Below are 18,462 nucleotides of genomic sequence, written 5' to 3' on the forward strand. Positions count from 1 at the left end.
AACAAACACTCACACAAAGTGAAACAAACACCCACATAAAGTGAATCAAACACTCACTCAAAGTGAAACAAGCACCCACACAAAGTGAAACAAACGCCCACACAAAGTGAAACAAACACCCACATAAAGTGAAACAAACACCCACTTATTGTGAAACCCCCACCCCCCACAAACCCACTCACCCACACATTCAGGAAGCCAGCCCAACGGGTTGTGTTTGGCGACGTGTGACCATGTGTAATCAGTCATGCGCCCACACGTGAGGTGGACATCACGGTCAAGCATGTAGCCCGGCCTACAGTTGATCTTACATACCATGGTATCTTTGTCTCTGTCCGTGGTACATGTTACATTGTCCATATTGATAGAATCAGTTTTTAGGGCTTCGCACTCTGACGGGGAAATTTTAAATTTTTTATTAAAGTTCTATGTAGCCATAGTTGGTTATAAGACCAATAGGGCTGGTAAGTAGGTCACCAACCAGTTCTGTGGCTCATGTAGGTTTTATTGAGCCGTAGAGATGGTTGGTGACCTACTTACCAGCCCTATTACAAACTGTAACTTACTGTAGAGACAAGAACAATCATCATCTGCAAACAGTAAAAAGAAACAGCATCCTACATTTTCTCTGTAGGTAGATACTTCTGAAAAAAAAATACTCTTGTAGTTTGCAACTTTCAATGCAACATGAGTAGTGTCTTATGAAAAAAAAATAAAACATATCGTCATTTGTTTAAATATGGTCATGTATTAATTAATAATTTCTACACTTGGAAACAATTTTGAATTAAGTTTTATTCATTATGTAATTTTTTCTTAATTAAATAATTACGGCTGCGTATATGAAGTGCATACAATTATTTTAAAAAATCAGAATTTGTTTTTCTAAACATGCTTATGTACGTATATAATATGATTTTATGAAGCTTAAAATGAAATAGTTTGATAATATATTCAGTTTTATGACTATAACAAAAGATTTTATATCAGGAAAGTGAAGTATTATAAGAAACCTCTCACTCTTTGATTGGCTGCAAAACCTTCCAGAAAAGCCTTGAGCACAGGAGCACGTGTAGTTCCTTGAAGTTACGTTGTTGATACACTTAGAACCAGAGGCGCATTGATGGCCTTTACAATAATTTGGTTCATCCTGTTGAAGGGGTAACACTCGTAAAATTACAGTCGTTATAGGGCTGGTAAGTAGGTCACAAACCAGTTCTACGGCTCAATAAAACCTGCATCAGCCATAGAATTGGTTGGTGGCTTACTTAACAGCCCTATAGATGGTCGTTACAATAGTATGGTTCATCCTGTGTGTGTAATACCATCTGCACAATTACGGTTGGTAAAGAAACTACGTTTTTTTTTATTCGAAAAGAAATATTATACATTAAGTTTTCATCTTAAACAAAGAGTGATTTTAAAATGTTATATGGCGATATCTTGTCAAATTTGACTCACCATTTAACTAAACATTCTGGTGATTTAAAAAGGGGATGTCGACATTGTTGTTAATGTGAATACTGAATCAAAGTCGTCCGTCTTGCTCTTACGAAGCTATAACCCCCAACCCCCCTGTTTACCCACTCCAACAAATAATAGTTCAAAGGAAACATGCCGTGAATGCAAAGCCAATTGTAAAATGTTGTATTAAAAGCTAACATATAGTTATTAGTTCTAAGTTAAACTTAAATTCGTGCAAAATCACTTCAATATTGAACGTTCCTCGAACGTAAGATAAAACGTAAAACTGATTTTGCTATAGTCTACCATACTGACCAGTATTCACAACACCGAAACTTACTTAGACCTGTAATCGTGCCTAAGGTTAATACTAATTGTTTAACGTGAGGTGGCGTGGCCTAAGCGGCAGAGCGCTGTGCTGCTAACCCAAAGGTCTGGAGTTCGATTCCGGGTCCAAGTGAATAGAACTAAGCTGAGTCTACCCAGCTCTGATAGGTCCCTAACTCACTGGCGTAGCGAGGTCGGGTGTCACCCAGAGCGGCACTTAATGATGTCATCCCCCAGAGGCTTAGTGACTCTTCCCGGGGACAATCTTTCAATTTTCGATTTGCACCCCCCTCCCTCCCCCTCAAACTTTCGATTTGCAACCCCCTCTCAAGTTTCTCTCTCTATATTTTGCTATTTTTTTGCCTCATGTCACCCGCCCCCCCCCCCAAATGGTGTCACCCAGTGCGGTCCGCACCCCCCGCCCCCCCCCCCCCCCCCTCGCTACGCCTCTGCCCTAACTTATGTTACGGAAAGTTAAGGCGGCTGGGCAAAGTGCTGACCACACCTTATCTTTAAAAACCGAGTTCAAGTAACATATGGATTCTACTTTATCTGCCCAATGGCGTGTAATATCTAAAAAGGATTCTTTACATTTTGTTATATTACCTGACAACTGTCCCCTGACCATAAGTCCCAACACCGACACTTGTGGCCATTCCTAATACTGACACAGCTGCCGTGTCCGTTACATGTTGTGTTCGTACAACTACTAGAAACTTTAAAGACACATTTTATATACACAAACTATACATTCATGTACTGAACATATTTACTAATTTTACGTATTGGTGTTCGACTATAAAACATCCATATTCCTGCATCTATATTTATCTACATGCGAATTCCGCTTGCCTAACATCATCAGAAAAAAGGTCTCTTGCAACAGACAAACCAATAACCTCCCGAAGAAGAGATCCTTCAGAGAAGATGGAGATGGATCGGCTAGACACTCATAAAGCCCGTATCCAGCATAACGATTCCTGCACCTGAATAAGCTGGGCAAAAGTTGAATAACGAAGGCCTGGAGACGTGGCTTAAAAGATGACACCAAGAAGATTGAAGACACCTCAGAGTAGTAGGAGAGATTATCCCACAACACAGATGCACGGAAAGCTTTTGTCAGTAGCCTATGTTCCAGGAGAGGATACAATGTAATGCAAAGTAACGTAACGTAACGTAACGTAGCCTAGCCTAGCCTAGCCTAGCCTAGCCTAGCCTAGCCTAGCCTAGCCTAGCCTAGCCTAGCATAACCTAACCTAACGTAACATGACTCGACCTGACCTAACTTTTTTTTTTATCTAGCTGTATTACACGAGCTATCTTTTGTTCCTTGTTTCTTATTTCTATCAACTTAGACAAATCTCTATAGTAATCATATTGTCTTTACTTTTATTTTCTGTGTTCTTTTTTTTTCTCTCTATTTTAAGATTTTATTGAACGACTATCAGAACATGCAAGAACTGCAACATTGCTACATTGAAACATCGAAGTAATAGCAACATTATTTATAAAACTAATAAACATTAATACATTTTAACATTACCATAGCAAGACATGGGAAACGTCGAAAGATTCCTTTCAACCAATCCTTTAACAACACCATACCCATGTGCAAGTGCACTACACGAAGAAGTAAGTTCTCTAATTTACTTTTCATCAAGCAACTGTGGTATTAAGTGCAGGGAGACTACTCTCAGTTCTATTCAGATACAAAAAATATAATTTAAAGTCCCACTTAGAGTTAACGAGAAAATCAAAAGTATTTTTTTAAATAGCATAGTTAAAAAAATTTAAAAATAATATATATATATATATATATATATATATATATATATATATATATATATATATATATATATATATAGAGAGAGAGAGAGAGAGAGAGAGAGAGAGAGAGAGAGAGAGAGAGAGAATATGTATAGGTTTAAATATATTCATACTATTCATACTATTATACATAAACTGACCTGGCAACTTCGGCGAAGGTTTAAACGTTATATTTTTACAATTTCTCACTGGTGTAGACATGTTCGTCTCCCTTAACTCACCATCAACATAGAGTGTCTGTCTATCGTTTGAACTACCAACAGCGACGTGGTACCATTGTCTGCAAATATTCAATGGGCGGTTATAAAAATCAAGTCGTGTAAGTAGAATAACTACTTTCAAAAAACATAAAAAAAGATATAAGTGGCTAAATAAACAAGTTAGCCCAAGATTACTAAAATGTATTTAGGGGCAAAAAAAAAAACGAATCCAAGTTTCTTCGGGTCTTTTTATTGGAGATAAAATTGTGTGAACCAAAGCTTCAAATTTACTTTGTGTCAAAGAGAAAGGGTGAACACAGGATATGCAGCTGCAACATATCTACGCAAACCATTGTGGAAAATTCAGATGTACAGAGCCTAAATGCCTTAAAAAACATTTTGAAAATCCCCTTCGTTTTACATAAATTTACAATATTATATAAGGAAATACTTAAGGTCAGTTTTAACCATTTTAACGAATTAGCCCAGAAGCAAACGCTTTTTGAGTTACCCCTGGTATTTGGTCTACAACCAGTGTTTCTTCCAGACTTTTTTTATCCGTGGGGGGGGGGGGGGCACTTGAGATTTTCGGTGGGGGGCGGTAGACTTTCTTCGGGGGGGGGGGGGACCGGACACTGTTAAAAGTATATATTTTCTATATAAATTATATACATTTCATTTCGTTTGGGGGTGGGGGGGCGGCGGTAGACTTTTTTTGGGGGGACAGAGCCCCCCCCCCCCTTTCCCACCCCCCCCCCCCCCGAAGAGATGCCTGGAAGAAACTGGAATAAGCTTTTATTAGCATGCGGTCATTCATATTCAGTTTTCAGCAATCGTCAAGGGCGTAGAATCCCACGGCCCTTTTTCCATATGGCCAAGTGAATTACCTGAGTAATTCTTTTGAATTAAGTGAATTTAAGCAAATAAATCAAGCTTAATTGTTTCGTTTTATAAAAAAAGAGAATAAAAAATATTAATTACTTTTTTTAATGGCATAAAGTATATTATACTATAAAAACTTTAAATGTATTTTATTGAGCATAATTACTTTTTAAAATTATTCACTATTGGTATAGTACACGATGGATAAAAAGTGACAATTCGATTAAAATTCATACACTACTCCTGTCGGCATTGTGCCGCGTATTATTTCAGCTGAAATATTCCGTCCATGATTTCTGGGATATGTCGTTTCCGTGAACTTTTTTCCATGAGTTTGGGTTTATCGTTTTATATTTTACTAAAGAACAGTATACGAAGTTAGCTTGTCACCTACTTTCTGATTTTGACTTTGTCAGCGGGTGCTGAATACAGTGAGAGTGTGAAATCACCACAGCCAAAATATGCCGCTCCTGGTATGTGTGCTAAGCTAATCACGACTTGACTGTTATACAAATCATGGGGAAAGTTGAACCAAGCTTGAATTGTGTAAAGTTTTAAATTACGGCCACTATACCAGTTAAAGTTCTCGCTCAATATGACGTCGTAGACTGAAATGCAATAAAGCGGGAATGATCTCCTTAAATCGCTCAAAAGTTGATAGAAAACTATATCATACTTATTAAATGTGGCAAATTTAAATGAAACGGCAAATTTTTGAATTGCAATAAAGCGGGAATGATCTCCTTAACTTATTAAATGTGGCAAATTTAAATGAAACGGCAAATTTTTAAATGCAATAAAGCGGGAATGATCTCCTTAAATGGCTCAAAAGTTGATAGAAAACTATAGCATACTTTTTAAATGTGGCAAATTTAACTGATACGGCATTGAAGTTATCGTGTTTACTTTTCAGACAAACAAAGAGGCGGACATTGTGGCAAAATTAAGTTTGTCCGGCTCAGGGGGCTATAAACGTCGAAATTTGTGATAATTTCGATTTAAAGTTTTGTATGTTTTCAACGCATCCGTTATATTCCACTATTGCCCGTCAACGCGCGTTGCCGAAGGGCTAGAAGAAAGTCTAACGAAATATATTAGGTTACCAGTCATATATTCTTAGACGTGTGACCTTGTTTTCTAAATTATTATTTATCTAAATGTAAACAATGCCTGCACTTAGATCATATTTTTGAAGACGCAGGTTTTCCTACACTACTGACCAGCACGCCCTATGGCGTGCTCTTTGAAACCCTTGAGCGTACATTAATCACTCACCGTAATAGTCAGGTAGAACAAACGTCGGCGCTATTGAGAGCCCCTGATTACGGCTCCTGGCTCAGTTTAATCATCAAAGGTCGTAGGCCACCGCGTTACTAGTATAGAGTGCTCATTAAACTAACGTAGGCGCCATAGTACTCAAAAAATAACCCGGGGCGCCATATCGCACCATGCCGAGGTGCTGGTGGACGCGCCTGGCTGAATTAGGTTAACGACTATAATACACCAATTTTTTTTCCATAGTCTATCGCACTGTATAGAGCGGACGTAGACTCATTGGAAAGCAAGGTGTCAACCTTGCACCCTACCGAGGCGCAGTCACTGAGAACAGAACCTATTATGTAGTAATCTCAACAACTTCCCTAAGTTTCATGGAGATCGGATGAAACGTGGGGCAACTATTGCTATCAAGTCGAGTTTTTTACCAATATGCATGTCTTCAAAAAATCTGTTTTATATATTGTATATATATATATATATATATATATATATATATATATATATATATATATATGTATATATATATATATATATATATATATATATATATATATATATATATATATATATATATATATATACGATACAGTGGGGATGTGTAAAACAGCAAAACATTAAATTTGTGTCGAAAATTCTACACGATTACAATATTTTGTATACTATGTACACGATCAAGTAGAATGCACTTGATATCAAGTAACTCCGGCAGCATACTACAGTACTTTCTAGACGTTTGGGGAAAATACAAATTTCTTTAAAATAAATTAAGTAGAATTTGGTACATTAATTTTTAGCGTTTTATAAAATGACAAGAATTCAATTCAATAGTGATGTAGAGTCTAATTTAGAGTCTTCTAGAATAGGCCTATGCATTTTTTATTTGGCTCTAAATGTTTTCTAAGGATAATTGATCATATTTTCTTATAGAAGATTGCACAAAGTACTAAAGATGTCTTTTGTTTCGACTGATCCTTCTTTCTCTAGTCAAATAAGGCCTTAGGCCAAGAAGATTGGATTAAAAAAAGTTTAAATGCATTAAAATTTAATGTGACGCTTAAACTTAAAAACTTACTGTGACAAGCGGGTCCTTCCCTAGTCATCTCTATCACACCGTCATATTCACAATCAATAGAGCTGCAATAACTACTACCTATTGAGATCGTGTGCTGGTTCAACGGGCAGGGTGTGCAAGGTTCGAAACCGGTTTTAGAGTAGTAGTTTTTTTTGGCAAAATATCTTACCTGTTTAACACATAATAAATTAAATCACAAACATCTCCTTGTAAATTATACATACATACATACATACATACATACATACATATATATATATATATATATATATATATATATATATATATATATATATATATATATATATATATATATATTAGGCAGAATTTTACTTTAAATAATGAAAAAAAATAGTAATAAAATCTTTAAATGGAAAAACAAAGTTAACTATAAATTCTTATTTTATGGCGAAACATAAATCATAAAATTTACAGGTGCGAGAGGTAGGACAAAGAAAATGGCATTATCGTTAGAGTTTACGCTGGGCCAGGGGCGTAGCGAGGGGGGGGGCGGGGGGGTGAGGACCGCACCGGGTGACCCCATTTAGGGGGTGACACCAAGGCAAAAAATAGCAAAATATATAGAGAAAAACTTGAGGGGGGGGTGCAAATCGAAAGTTTGAGGGGGGGGGGGGCTGCAAATCGAAAATTTGAAAGTTTGTCACCGGGAAGGGTCGCTACGCCTCTGGGGGGGGGGGGGGGTGACACCATTAAGTGCCGCACCGGGTGACACCCGACCTCGCTACGCCACTGCGCTGGGCTTAAGGTGAGGGTGCATAGAGAGGTCAAGGTAGGAGAAAAACTGTGTAAAAATATAGAAGACGATAGTAATCATATTCATATGTGATAAGCACAAATCTGTAAGTAGTGTAAAGTAATAAAAAAACTGAATTGATAGATAAAATATTTTTTGTTTGTACTTTCTGAAACTACATACAAATGTTACTGCTAATAAAATAAACCGGGAGTTAACTCCCCTAAAGCTTTTTGAATATCCTTATATAACACTATTGGAGATGGAAACTCGGGGTATAGACAATATTTTCAATCCATTTTTAGTTACTTAAACCTTTTAAAATAGAATAGAATTTTGTAGAAAACAGAATTGCACACCAAGTGAACGCCAAACTAAATGTGTATAATAGTGCGGAATATTATTAGTACTTAGGAAATAGCGTAAATTGCTACTTTGAATCAACAAAAATTAGTCAAAATTTGATTGAAGGCAGATAGTGCAATTTTTAACTTACTTGTGAAATTTCATTTATCTATCTAAAATATTACTCAAATCATAGGCTTTTGAAAATTGAAAGCAGAAAAAATCCACTTCCGGTTATCGGAAATCGCTCAATAGTTTATACAGATCTACAAATTTGATCTAATACCTTTAAATGTTATTTCATCAACCAAGCTGTATCTGTACTCAAGTTATCGTGTTCACATATTAATACACACAAACATACATACACACATACACACAGACACACGGACAAGATTGCAAAACTATGTTTTTCCGTTTCGGGGAGTTGTAAAACATCGAGATTTGCAAACATTAGCAAATCTCTATTTCTTTTTTTTTTTTTGCACTATTACAATTCTTTCTCTATACTTTGTATACGAGAAAGTGAAACTACAATGCAAAGTTTCTTTTACAAAAATATCGATGTACATGACGGAGACGTTTTTGTGAATCAGTTTGCATTTCTCTTTCATTTCATGCTATGTATTTACCCATCTAACTTATTAAATACATATATAGGGTATAAAATAACTTTAGAATATGCTATTAAAAAGTGAAGCACATCTATAACTCAAAATATGTAACGCTGTGATGGGTTATTAATGGACGAATCGTTAAATCATGTTGCTACTAGTACATCTATTAGAGCCTATAGATACAAGTTATAAACCGTTACAGATACACAACCATCCCCATCGACGTATACCACTTCGTTACACAAAACCATTCGATTACAATGTGATGCAATCCAGTATGCATAAACATTATATTTCTAACTATTATTAAATTTGTTACACGTTTCCTATGTGTAACTATTCAACTATTCACAAACTATTCCACTACCAATGGTAAGGAAAAAAATTATGTAATAATGCACTAAAAAGTAGAAAATAAATTAGACTACTATTTAAAAAACTATAATGGTAGGCCCATAGTTATTTTTGAGCTGCCAGATCGGTCTGCTCCGACTCTAATGTATATTTCACGTTCTAATAGGAAGTCCTTTAACCACAGGTACAGTCTCCAATTGACGCCGATTTTCTTGAGCTTAAACAGTAGACCAGTTCGCCACACCTTATCGTAACCTGTTTTAAATTGAAGAACACCGCGTTTGTGCTCTTTTTTTGCATGAAAGCCACTGATGATCTCTTTGATTAACCGGAGAATAGAGTCCATGGGCTGCTTACCACTACGGAAACCGCATAGGGCAGGATATATTATTTTATTCTGCTCAAGATAGAAATGCCTACTAATTTGGTCAAAATTTTAATTAATTCATAAAAATTAATTAGGCATCCAATTAAGTCAAATTTAATTTCAGATTGCATTGTCTTCACGTCTTGACCCACATGCCAAATGTGAACCGTATCTGTCAAGTAGAAGTGTCCGAATTTTTGCTCCGGCGTTTCGATGTAGACAGACTGACGACAGACCGACGAGGAAGTGAGTTAAATAAAAACTTGTACAAAGCGAAGGGAGAAACGCAATAGGGAGAAAAAGCAGATGTAAATAACATCTCGTAAAATTATATAAATTGCTAATCTAAACAAGAATATAAACATTGTAAGTGGCTATTGACCATTGTAGGTAAAATGTAACTCTGTTTGGGAAACAAGGACTTAATATTTATGAGCGTTTAATTCATGTAGTCGACGATTTGTTAAAATATATACAAATTATATTGGTTATTAAAACGGATTACTTTTTAGGCTCTGGTAGTACCAAAATCAATTCTCGTAGTAATCGTGTTTCTAGAATTCAGCACACTAAATGTGTGTGCCAGAGGCGTAGCAATCCCTCCCGGCGCCCTGGGACAAACTTTCAACTTGGCGCCCCCCCCCCCCATATATATTTATATTTCAAACTGCTGTTAAAATGAGTCCTTACTTTTTTTCAAACCCATTTTGGCGCCCCTAAGGACGGCACCCGGGGACATATGTACTCACCCGCCCCGCCCCCCTTCGCTGGTGTGTGCTAGACCAGCAATGGAAAATAACCCCATAACCAGGGCTTGTAAAGAGCATACGACTGCTAACCCAGTTGTCTCGAGTTCGAATCACTGGTTCATTTCTGTACAGCATTCCTAACCATCTTAAGGGAAAGTGAAGGCGGTTTGGCATAGTGCTGATCACAAAAACCTTTCATATGCCGAATTCACTGAAACAGATTAACTCTACTGCACCTGCACAATTTCGACCATCAGGTTCGAATGGGTACTTTCGTTACAGTTAAACAACATAAATTTAAAAAAAAAAGGTTGCTGCACTAAGATTCATGCAAACAGTAGTCGGGCACCATATGGTTTTAACCAATAGGTATCGTTGATCTAATCCCCTCCACCCCCCCCCCCCCCACTAGCAAACTTCCATCCCCCCATTAGACGCGTCTTTTAATTTAGATATCGTGTCATTTAGACAAGATGTGATTTCAATATAGTGCCACTGCCAAGTCTAAAAATAATCTCCCTTTTTGTCTTTTATGCCCAGCGTTTAACCCCACTGTCTTGTGCTGATGAAGACCTTGGGTTGAAACGTCCTTTATACCTGTTATTGTCTTTGATTTTAAGGATACTAACACAAGACTTTTACTACTACTTACTGGTAGGTAAACATTAAGGACAGAAAGTCGCACAATCACACAAACACACTAGGCAGTATATAAAAAAAACATCACATGCCATGCGTTTTATCATTACATGCAGTAGACGCAATAAGCGGCTGGGTCATGTCTTACCACTACATTCAGTAGACGATATAAGCTGCATGTCTTACCACTACATTCAGTAGCCGCAATAAGCGGCTGGGTCATGTCTTACCGCTACATTCAGTAGACGATATAAGCGTCATGTCTTACCACTACATTCAGTAGACGATATAAGCGGCTGTGTAATGTCTTACCACTACATTCAGTAGACGATATAAGTGCCTGGGTCATGTCTTACCACTACATTCAGTAGACGCTATAAGCGGCTGGGTCATGTCTTACCGCTACATTCAGTGGACGATATAAACGTCATGTCTTACCACTACATTCAGTAGACGATATAAGCGTCATGTCTTACCACTACATTAAGTAGACGATATAAGCGTCATGTCTTACCGCTACATTCAGTAGACGATATAAGCGTCATGTCTTACCGCTACATTCAGTAGACGATATAAGCGTCATGTCTTACCACTACATTAAGTAGACGATATAAGCGTCATGTCTTACCGCTACATTCAGTAGACGATATAAGCGTCATGTCTTACCGCTACATTCAGTAGACGATATAAGCGTCATTTCTTACCACTACATTCAGTAGACGATATAAGCGTCATGTCTTACCACTACATTCAGTTGGAGATTCTGACGTCCAGACGGCAGGGCATGGCAAGCATTACCTGCCGTCCTCCAGAGGCTGGTAGGTGCCTAGGGGACATAGTCTACAGCTGTGAGCATCGCCCGTCTTTATGTTGCCTCGACCGCAGTGAGCTGATGGTATACGTTTAGAATTGAGATTCGCCTTCAGCTGAGCGCATTTTATTTAAATACAAAAGAAACATACAAAATGTTATTTTTTTAAGAAATTTTTTCTTAAGTTTTGATAATTAAGAAAAATAAAAAATCGATACAGTAAATGTGCCGCATATAATTATTGTTTTACACTTGAAAATGATGTTTTTGTTTAGTTTTTCATGGGTAAGGGTCAAATAGGAATCTCGCTTATTCTTTCGGGTACCTCATAAAACTTTCATATAATTTTCTAAATCACTAATTTAGATAATAAACAGTTTAAGAATATTACACTATAGCGATCAGTCTAATTTATTACTATATGCATGTCTACCACGAATCCGTCCACCACATAGGCCTACATACACATATACAGAGACACAGAATATATTTGAGCTTTATATATTACATACAATTAAAAAATTAACTGTAATGTGTGAAGTATTTATTAAATTCATGGGGTTATTTAACAATTTTCCATTTTATACAGTGTTTTACGATACTTAATATTTAAACAGCTTCGGTAATATTTACCTGTAAATGTAAAACACATACCTATAGAAAAACTGTAGCACTCATCGACACTTGAAGCGCCAACTTCAGTGGTGTTCCAATCCGAGGGGCAGGGCAGGCATTTCGTCCCCTCGGTCAAGGGCTGGTAGGTACCGATGGGGCATATGGAACACGTCTGGGAATCAATCGTTGCTATAGCTCCAAGCCCGCATCCAACTATGTGTTTAAAGATATCCATTACTGCTACACCAAGACAACAAACATTAAATGGGTCACACGATCAGGAAGTTAGCATCACGCAATTATATCATAAGGATTTTAAGGTGATAACATATACATTAAAAAATAACAAATGCATAATAGTTTAAATGATATCAAGATAAGAAGATAAAAATCTTGATTTAGTTTAATAAAAACATTGTCTATCACGAAATCTCTAACCAATTTAGCCACACATTTTTACTTTCTCGTATACAGAGTACAGAGGAAGTATTGTAATCGTGATCGAAATTACGTAAAATCACATAACATTTTGACAGTTTTCACCGTTTTACACCTCAGTACTTCATTAAACACGGGGTATAGGTGACTTAATTTGATCCGGCAAAAACTCTAAATCCAGATTTATCAAAATGTCGGCGTTTTATGCGTATTCGAGACCAACAACTGGGTTCTGCAATTCTGTCTGTCTGTGTGAGTGTGTGTGTGTGTTTGTGTGTAAATACGATAAGTTTTGTACCGTTATAGTTAGGCTGATGAAATTCCGTATATTATATAAAATTATATAAAATTTGCAGTTCTTTATCAACTTTTCAGCTATTCCCGATAACCAAAAGTAGGACTTATTCTTTTTTTGGTTTTTTAAAAGCCTATAACTTGAGTACTATTTCAGTAATTTAAGCTATTTCCGATTTATCAAAGAAAGAAAATGAATTTTTAAAGAACTACTAATATTCCGCACTATTATACACAGATTGTTTGGCGTTCACTTGGTGCGCAATTTTTTTTCTACGAGATTCTATTTTAAAAAGTTTAAGTAAGTAAAAATTGATTTAAAATTATGTCTATTTCCCGCGTTGCCATTCCCCGTAGTGTTATATAAAAATAGTCGAGAAAGTTTAGGGGAGATAACTTCCGGCTTCTTTTTTACTAAAATAAGAAAGTTTGTATAATGATTGTAAAAATTTCCAGTGCATTTAAAAGATTTGTTTTTATAAAGGCGTTTTATATGTGTTTTAAGTTCTACATATTTTTGTGATTAAGAATGCGAATATTAAAATAGTATTTTCCATTATACATTCTTTTTAAAACAATTAATAGGATACTACATTTTTAAAAGGTTTAATTTGTAACGTTTACCTATCTATCAGCCAAATAGACGGTGAACGTTCCCGGATTCTTTTTTTGGGGTCATATGCAAATGCCTTACGGCCTAAGTGGATGAACACTAACACAACGACACACTAGGGCTCGAATTCTATGTCTAGGGATAACTAGTGGTACTATTGTAATTAACACTCATCCAATCTACATACAACCTTTAATCAGCGAACACAGTTGTGGCCGAACACAAGGTTAAACTAGTTAAAATATTTAATGTATAAAATATCAAAACACAACTTACAAAATGTAGGAAAAACACTATCACAGATTTCTACACTGTCTAAAAATAGCCACAGGCCACACAACACTGCTAAAGCTTCAAGAATTACTTGGCGACAAATAATATTATACTCGAAGACTAAATCAACTTAAGAAAGCAAGGCACACACAGGACTTAAGTTCTCTCACGTTCAAATGGTCAGAATCTGTTGCCGGACAATATGGACGGCAATGGTCTTAATAGACTGTTTGATCAAGGTAGACGGCCTGACCAAGGTAAACTGCCCTGTAGACTGCCACGTGTTGCGAGTGTGCGGTGCAATTAAAGACTTAGGCCACAGGGGAGGTTATCCTCAACTCATGTAGCCATTGGTTGGGAGGGTCATATGATCAGAATCATTCAATCAGATCTTAATGGAAAATTTCTGGGACCTAGACACCCTTAATACGACAGTGGAAAAACCCCAGGTGTTGCACAATCATTCCATATAAGGTATTGTACAATGTCAAAATAAAAATGGAACCTGACTCGACCTAAGTAGGTCACATCCCCTCCCTTTTTGGAAGTGACAGATAGGTTCCACAAAAACATACATAAGGAACCAATCTGGCAATGAAATAACAAAAATGTTTTACAAATGTAGGCAATCAAAATCATAATACCAGATGAAAATATCCCTGAACATAAAAGGGAAGTAACTCAAACTTTTACAATTGGCGAAAGGGAAGTAACCCTTCAAAAAGTAATTATACATCAAAATCCCTCAAAAAAGGGGTATTACAATATTTCTATGAGGATATTAAAAGTGGTAAACCCGCCAGGGTAAGACCTTTATTTCAATGACTAGCTACAATATCGACTGAGTCATATGAGACATATTATTATAAAAGATTACATATAATCAAAAACCACCTTTAATTAAGGTTCACCTGAAAATAAACAAAATATTCAACAGAAATGGAATTTTGAAAAAATCAAAAATCATACCACTCATTTCCAGGTTAAAACACAACACCTGTGCATGGTCTCAATGAACCACAAGACATGTCACATGATTAATGTGTACAATAAGATTTTACATCCTTGACAAACAATCAGCCACAACATTATCACTACCCTTAATGTGTGAAATTTCCAGATTAAAATTTTGGAAATATAAGCACCACCTCAATATTCTTTGATTTGTCTGTCCTAACTTAGAGGTAAATTTCAGGGGATCATGGTCAGAAAACACTCTGACTGGATTGGTTGAAGAAGAGACATAGACTTCAAAATGTTGTAATGACAAAACCAAAGCTAAAGCTTCTTTTTCAATAGTAGAGTAATTCTTTTGGTTTTCATTTAACTTCCTGGAAAAAAAGGCAATGGGATGGTCAATTCCCATGTTGTCTTCTTGAAATAGGACTGAGCCAATGGCTAAGTTGCTAGCATCAATGGCAAGTTTAAAGGGCTTGCTGAAATCTGGGGCAACCATAACAGGAGCATTAGATAAAAATGACTTAATGGTTAAAAAAGCTTCTTGACATTTATTTGACCATTCAAACTCAACACCCTTTTTCAATAATGCAGTAAGAGGTTCAGCAATAGCTGAAAAGTTTTGACAGAACCGCCTATAGTAACCAGCCATCCCAAGGAACTTTTTGATTTCTTTACAATTTTTGGGAGGTGGTAACCTTACAATAGCATCTACTTTAGCTTCAATGGGCCGAACTTGGTTCGTCCCCACTTGGTAACCCAAATAGGTAATTGAAGCTTTACAGAAATCACTTTTATGTAAGTTTACAGTAAAATTAACTTCAGACAATTTTCTAAAAAGGTTAGTCAACTGAACAATATGTTCTTCAAAAGTATTAGAAAATACCACTATATCATCTATGTAGGCCTCACATTGGTCTATGTCGGCAATGACAGAGTTAATGACTCTCTGGAAAGTTTGACCAGCATTTCGCATACCAAAGGGCATACGTTTGTATCTATAAAAACCATTAGGGGTTACAAAAGCAGATATTTCTTTTGCACGGTCAGATAAGGGGATTTGCCAGTATCCTGAAAGTAAATCAATTTTGGAAATTATCTTAGCCTGACCAACTTTATCAATGGTAATGGATAGGAATCAGCTTTGGTGAGCGCATTCACCTTCCTAAAGTCGGTCACAAACCTGAAAGATCCACCGTCTTTCGGGACTAGGAGACATGGGGAACTTCAGTTGCTGAAACTGGGCTCAATGATATCATTCTTGAGCATATAGTCAATTTCATCTTTTATCAAAGCAGCTTTTTCCGGATTAACTCTATAGGGGTGTTGTTTAATGGGTTTTGCGTCACCTACGTCTACATCATGAGGTGGAACCTTCGCTTCTTTGGGGACATCCCCAAAAATAGAGGGAAATGTCTCGAATAACTGAGACAATCTCTGGTTTTTCTCTGTGGACAAGTGCATAAGGTGGACATTCAAATTATCTAAAAAGGAAGAATTTACCAATTTTGGGGGTTTCAATTTATCATGTATCACATCATCAGAAACATTTGAACATACAGGTAAAGTAATATTAGCTGTGGAATTAAAATTGTTACAATTATCATAATACTTTTTCAGTGAGTTAACATGATACACTGTCAGTTTCTTTCTTCTGTCGGGCGTATTGACAACATAGTTCAAATCACTTAAGTTTGAATGCACAGTAAAGGGTCCACAATATCTCAAGGATAACGCATTGTTCAGATTAGGCACTAGCACAAGAACTTTGTCGCCTGGATTGAATGTTCGTTTACAAGAACTCTTATCATACAGTCTTTTCATTCTCACTTGGGCCTTTCTTAAGTTCTTGTGAGCCATTTCGCACACGGCTTTCAGTCGAACGTGAAAATCGTCGAAGTTTTCCACTGGATGATCACTGGTACCTGTCCAACGTTCGTGTATCAGCTTCAGGGGGCCACGGACAGAATGTCCAAACACAAGTTGAAAAGGCGAGTAGCCTAAAGAGTCCTGGACACAGTCCCTCGCGGCGAAAATAATCCAAGGAACAGACTCATCCCATTGGGTGTTACTGTTAGCGAACGTTCTTAGCATGGTTTTGAGGGTTTGGTGGAACCTCTCAAGTACGCCTTGAGACTGAGGGTGGTAGGCTGAGCTGGTGATGTGGGTAACGCCTAGCTTGGCTAGTGCTTCCTGAAAATGGTGACTGGTGAAGTTGCTGCCTTGATCTGTTTGCACGATTCTAGGTAATCCAAAGGTAGTGAAGAACCGGGTCATGGCTCTGACTACAGTCTTTGCCTTGATGTTTCGTAAGGGAATCGCCTCGGGAAAACGGGTACTTGAACACATAAAGGTAAGTAGGTACTCGTTGCCCGCCTTGGTTTTAGGCAAGGGACCTACACAGTCCATGACGATTTTAGAAAAGGGTTCTTCTAATACAGGAATCGGACTCAAAGGGGCCTTAGGAATTATCTGGTTTGGCTTTCCGGCCAACTGACAGTTTGTGCAACTTTTACAGTAACGCGACACATCTTTTCTCATTTTGGGCCAAAAGAACAGTTCTTTGATCTTCGCCGTCGTTTTAGTGACTCCTGGGTGCGCTGACATTGGATGGTCATGTGCCAGCTTAAGTATTTCATGCCGATAAGGTGGAGGGACCCACAGCTGGTTTTTACCCAACCATGGTTCGGCTGGTGAGGCAATCACTGGTATAGCGCGACGAAAGAAGAGGCCGTTCTCGGAGAAATATTCTCCATCGTCAGATGATAGAGATTTTTCGACCGTTGCTTTGAGTTCCGCGTCGACTTGTTGAGCTTTAATGATGTCTTCCTGAGATATCCTCAGGGGTAAGCCCAGACTTGTGTTTTCTGGAAGCATAGACTCCAGTTTGGGAGTCGAATTTCTTGACGATGATGGCAGGTGTGGTTCAGACGTTATGTCAGCCAATTGTTTGGTCTGGCTTCTTGTCACCGCACATGCAGGATACAGTTCATAATCATTATCTGGAACTGTTGACAAAGGGTCTGAAACCGTACAGGGGTATACTTTGCTTCCCGCAAGGTCATTCCCTAGAAGTAGGTGTACTCCTGGGACAGGAATACTATCTATCACACCTAAAATGACCTCACCTTCGACGAGATGATGTTTCAGGGCAAACTTGTGTAGAGGGACGACAGTAGATTTTGTCCCCACTCCCTGGATAATGGAAATCCTTCCGGTGTTCGTCTCAGGTGTAATGTCCATTGAACTTTTCAAAAGGAGTGATTGTGACGCTCCTGTGTCTCTTAGGACGGTGATATTCCGCTGAGACAACTGATCACCTGGTTTGCTAATGATGGCTTCGGCAATAAAAGATGAAAAGTCAACTTTTCTCGATCCCTCGAGATCGGTAGACTCGGAAGAAACTGGATGGTGGCGAGAACAGTCAAAATGTGACTGCACATAATGTGTGGAGACTTGACTACCTTCTTGCGGACACTTAGGGTTAGAGTCCTTTTGAATTCTAGAGTTCATAGTTGAACTGGCGGCTTGAGGGGATAGAGCATAGTGCGCAGAAGTACGCACCACCTCTCTGTTATATTGGCGA

At 37.5% G+C, this 18,462-nt stretch overlaps 1 long non-coding RNA gene across 1 annotated transcript; it reads right to left on the reverse strand.

Annotated features, from left to right (window-relative positions):
• Positions 1-2,410: 2,410 nt before the first annotated feature.
• Positions 2,411-5,172, reverse strand: LOC131956125 (uncharacterized). The gene is made up of 4 exons (XR_009388933.1): positions 5,095-5,172; positions 3,759-3,898; positions 3,335-3,490; positions 2,411-2,507 (listed from the first exon to the last, which is right to left on the reverse strand). It is a non-coding gene; the product is annotated as an uncharacterized LOC131956125 (long non-coding RNA).
• Positions 5,173-18,462: the final 13,290 nt, after the last annotated feature.

This window comes from Physella acuta, unplaced genomic scaffold (genome assembly GCF_028476545.2).
Source record: "Physella acuta isolate Inbredline_101_S28 unplaced genomic scaffold, ASM2847654v3 ptg001129l, whole genome shotgun sequence".
Taxonomy (NCBI): Eukaryota; Metazoa; Mollusca; class Gastropoda; family Physidae; genus Physella; species Physella acuta.